At 43.1% G+C, this 5,488-nt stretch overlaps 1 pseudogene; it reads left to right on the top strand.

Annotated features, from left to right (window-relative positions):
- The first annotated feature begins 1,416 nt into the window (after positions 1 to 1,416).
- Positions 1,417 to 5,241, top strand: LOC121786816 (annotated as a pseudogene).
- Positions 5,242 to 5,488: the final 247 nt, after the last annotated feature.

The raw sequence follows: 5,488 nt of genomic DNA on the forward strand, positions 1-5,488 counted from the left end.
AAAAATGGTAAGATCACTTGTCTTATTATTTATGTTGATGACATGATTATTACCGGGGATGACGAAGAAGAGATAAGTCAACTAAAGAAAAATTTGTTCAAAGAATTTGAGATGAAGGATCTTGGTGCCTTGAAATACTTCTTGGGCATCGAGGTAAAAAGGTCGAAACAGGGGATCTTCATCAATCAAAGAAAGTATGTGCTCGACATCCTTGCAGAAACAGGAATGATAGACTGTAAGCCGACAGACACTCCAATAGTTCAGAATCATGGATTACAGATCTGAGAAGAAGCCAAACGAGTTGATCGAGGGAAATATCAAAGACTAGTGGGAAAGCTCATCTATCTATCCCATACTAGGCCGGATCTGGCCTATGCTGTCGGAGTGATAAGTCAATTCATGAATGCACCCCAAGAAAAACATTGGGAGGCTGTTTTGAGAATAGTACGATACTTGAAGGGCACGTCAGGACATGGAGTGTTATTCAAAAAACAAAACCACCTAGAGGTACATGGATATACAGATGCAGACAGGGCAGGAAACCCAAATGATCGAAAGTCAACAGCCGGGTATTTCACCTTTGTAGGAGGTAATCTCGTGACATGGAGAAGCAAAAAACAGAAAGTAGTAGCTTTGTCGAGTGCGGAGGCAGAATTTAGAGGAATCAAGAGTGGATTAACCGAAATACTGTGGCTGAGGAGACTCATGACTGAGTTGGAACTCAAATCGGCCCAACCATGCCGATTACTGTGTGATAACAAGGCTGCTATTAGTATCTCCGAGAATCCGGTTCAACATGATCGAACTGAGCATGTAGAGGTGGACAAACACTTTATAAAATATACAATTGATGCAAAGATCGTGGAGCTACCATACGTCAGATCAGAAGATCAATTGGCTGATATCTTGACGATGGCTGTGAACTCTCAATCGTTTCATGGAGTATTGGACAAGTTAAGCATCAGTGATCCCGTCACTTAACTTGAGGGTGAGTGTTGGAAGGAAAGATCCTACACAATCAAGATTGAAGATTAGTGATTGATTGATATCTTTTTCATACCTTGTATAGAATTAGGTATAGAATTTAATAGCTTACCATATGTGAGAAATAATGAAGCCTATTTGGAGGCGTGTAATGTTGGTGTAATTCCTCAACCAATAATGAAATCAATTCCCTAAAAACCTATGTTTATCATCCTCGACCGAAGACAGCATGACAAAACTCTATCATTAAGATGAGAGATCTCACATACGATGGTTGCTGAAGACGTAATCGCTGAGAGATATTTCCATTTTCGGTCAAATCCCTGCAGTCAGAGATGGTAGCTATCAAAATCTCCATGGCCGGAATTTGAGAAAAAATAACGAGCATCTTAAACATAGACGACGGGGCCGAGAGCTCTGTTGCTGCCACTGATGGCTATTGCTCTGCGGAGTGGGACCAACCGCTCAACCCCTCCAAGTTGGGCCGATAGACATTGTCCCCAAACAACAATTGGGGGTTACAGGTCTACCAGCACCGACGTTGCCATCGACGTTGCCAATGCTGAAGGAAGGGAACCCGTCGTATGGCCAATGAACCAAAATGAAGCCGCCAGGAACCCCCCCAGGGAATTGGTTCCCGCCGGGTAACCGGCCAAAACCTCCACCGCTGCCCCCCATGCCAAAACCGTCGCCAGCGTTCCCAACTCTGTAACCACCTCCGCCGTTTCCGCCCATTCAGTACCCGCCGGTGTTTCCTCCTCCGCCGCTGAGGAACTGCGTCCCGCACGGGGGATATTGTGATTCGCTAGTGTTAGGAGAATCACTATCGTGATTTATTATATCTAGTGAGAATGAGATGCATGAATAAAATTTGTACTCAGTAAAACGAGATGTGTGAATAAAATTTGTACTCAGTAAAACAAGAGTTGTGAATAAAATAAAGTGCATATGAGTCGTCTATATAGAGTTGAAATAATAAATATTGTTTTGAAAAAAATATCAGATGACGGTCGCTGGGCGCACGCACGGCGACGACCTTCATCCTGGTGCCGTCGGACCGCCTTGGCGCTTGCAATAGGCGCCCGTTGTGATTGCCTTCCCGTTCGGTGGTCTGATGGACGCCTATTGTGAATGTTCTAACGAAGTCAAACAATTTCTTGAAACATGCACGGATAAAAAAATAGAACAATTAATGAGGATCAAATGGAGCACATTCTAATCTTTTACTTTTCGAAGACACTCTTATTGTGTTTCTTAATTTTAATTGAAATACCAAAAATGGTACTCCGGTGTGTATATGGATACATAAATTAGCATTTTTAATTGAATATGGAGTAAATAATTTAGAATTTAATTCTTCATTTTGTTAATCAAATTAAGAACACAAAATCTAATTCTTCATTTCTTTAATCACAATATTTGGATAATAGTATCTCAAGTATTAACAATTTATCAAACTCTAACAAAAAAACTCTAAACATTTTGTCTTCACTCCTCCGCCGCAATGGAGCTCCACCCCGCCGCCGCTACTCTCATAACACTCCCTTTTCCTACTCCCTCCCACCACCACTGCCCACAACATCACCGACATCCTCTCCAAATACCCCGACTTCTCCACCTTCAACAACTACCTAACCGAAACCCTCCTTTCGCCGGAGATCCACTGCCGCGAAACAACAATCACCGTCTGCGCCCTCGACAATGCCGAGATGGACCGCTTCCTCTCCAACGACCTCACCCTCGGCGCCATCAAGAACGTCCTCTCCCTCCACATCCTCCTCGACTACTTCGACGCCGATAAGCTCCTCTTCCTCCTCCCCAACGGCACCGCCGAATCCCCCACCCTCTTTCAGCCCCCCGCCTCCGTCCAGATCACGAACCTCAACGGCAGAAACGTCGCCTTCTCCCCAAAAGACGCTGCCGCCGCCACCACATTCGTCAAATCCGTCGAGATTGTTCCGTACTGTTGGAAATATTGCAGCCTTTACACGGGCAACCCTTGCTATTACAAAGAACACAAAAACTGGAAGGTAAATGAAACAAAGTAAATACAATAAAAAGGACTAAGATGCAAACTATAGTCTTCTTCAAGTCGAGTCGAGGTGACCCTCTCTCCGCAAGACGAAATACGCCCCGGCTAGTGCTCACGGATTGGCCTAATGTCCCCAAAGATGAAACGACTTTCCTCCTATCGAGTTGAAGCACCTCAAACTCGTAGGCTCCGGCGAACTTGAATTGGAGGCGAGAGCCGAGCAATGCAATGCTCCTAAGATGCACACTAGAATGTTTAAGCTAGATAGAAGAGAGAATGTTTGTTGTTGGTGTATTTCCTCTCTACAACTCTATGCCTTATATAGGCTAGAGATGGAGAAATGAAAGATCAAGGCATAAAGACATTACATAAACCAATTGGAGGTTACACAAGATGAAAAGCCAAAGGTTTGGCCACATCAAAAGTTTCCCCATATTTTACACGTTTCTTACAATCCCCCACATTGGTTAGAGCACTGCAAGCTCAAACCAACACAAGACATGTATGAATGCATGCAGACTCTATTGCTCAGTTCTCAAGAAACGATACTGTATTTGGAGAGGTAACTTGTGGTTTTGAACCTTCCATAGTCAACACTATCGGACATACCGGCGGGCTAGTGGACGCGATGCCTTGAACTATTCCTCCTTGGTGTATGCCTAGTCAATAGCATCAACACAATATTGTCTCAACTCCATCAGTTCTCACGTTTGTGTCCGTTTCGGCCATGGAACACCTCTTTGGAATTCATAAGTGACTCACACACACGAAGCGGCCTCACTTCTCACTTACATAGGTGAATCTTTCATGAGTATCCTGCCATACTGCATCTCCTTTAGATTTCAAGAATCATTAAAAGTCAAAAGACTTAACCTCTTACCACGTGCAGGTTACAACACTCAATGCTTTCTAAAGAATGGGCGAAGATTAAAATCTTCTGAGTGTTACAGCTAGATTTGTATAGCTTCGTTTTCCCATTGAACCAATCCCATGGGATCTCCAATCGTATGGTTGGGTTACCACTATACTCATCTTTTAAGATGTGGTTTTCAGTCCCATTACTTTTAGCAATTTATGCATTTGATCACGGTTTAAACCTTTTGTTAACGGATCCGCTAAGTTATCCACTGACTTTACATAGTCAACTAAGATAATGCCACTTGTGATCAACTGCCTTACGGTATTATGTCGCCGACGAATATGTCGAGAATTACCATTATAAAAGCCACTTTGTGCTCTACCTATAGCTGCTTTGCTATCACAGTGTATCAATACTGCGGGCACTGGCTTTTTCCAACATGGAATACATTCTAGGAAATTTCTGAGCCACTCGGCTTCTTCCCCTGCTTTATCCAATGCGATAAACTCAGATTCCATGGTGGAACGAGCAATACACGTCTGTTTCGTTGATTTCCATGAGACAGCACCACCCCCCACAGTAAACACATACCCACTTGTCGAAAATGAGTCTTTTGAATCAGAGATCCAATTTGCATCACAGTACCCTTCAAGTACTTGGGGATATCTTGTGTAATGCAACCCAAAGTTAATGGTATACTTCAAGTATCTCAAAACTCTACATAGAGCTTTCCAATGTTCCTTGCTTGGGTTGCTTGTAAATCGGTTCAACTTGTTTACAGGACAAGCAAGATCAGGTCGAGTACAGTTTGTGATAAACATCAAACTTCCTATGACCTTTGCATACTCTTCTTGAGCGACAGAATCACCCATATTCTTGCTCAGATGGACATTGAGCTCCAAAGGAGTCTTTACTGGCTTACAATCAAACGAGTTGAATTTCTTAAGTATTTTCTCAACATAATGAGATTGCGTTAAGGAAATTCCCTCATTAGTCCTCAATATTTTGATTCCGAGAATCACATCAGCTAGACCCATATCTTTCATATCGAAATTTCTTTTCAACATATTTTTTTGTCTCGTTAATAATGACACTATTACTGCCCATTATCAACATATCATCAACATACAGACACACAATAACAAACCTGTTATCTGTGTTCTTAATGTACTACTTATCCGTTATACAGATCTCCTCCGCCTTGCTCATCTCGGTCGCGACCCCTGCTCCGAGCGAGGCCAATCTGACGGCAGCCATGTTGGGCCACGGCTGCAGCGTGTTCGCGGCGGCGGAGCAAGCTTTTGAGGCAAACAATGTGACTGGATTAACGGTGTTCTGTCTAGTGGACGAAGCCATGATAACCTGACGGATGACGGGAAGCAGGTGCTGCTTGAGTACCACGGGATGGGGTTCTTGACTCAACTTTATTTTACCCAAATAATACCCGCAAGTGTACGGGGTTATCGTAGCAAATAGCAAGCAAGAGTATATCGTATCCCACAGAGACAATTAAGTGTAAACTTAGGTACCACGAACCAATTTCAACTACTATCCAGACAATCAGAAATTTTTGGTTTTAAAACTAACAACTACTAAAAGCATGTAAAGTCAGA

Source organism: Salvia splendens, chromosome 22 (genome assembly GCF_004379255.2).
Source record: "Salvia splendens isolate huo1 chromosome 22, SspV2, whole genome shotgun sequence".
Lineage (NCBI taxonomy): Eukaryota > Viridiplantae > Streptophyta > Magnoliopsida > Lamiales > Lamiaceae > Salvia > Salvia splendens.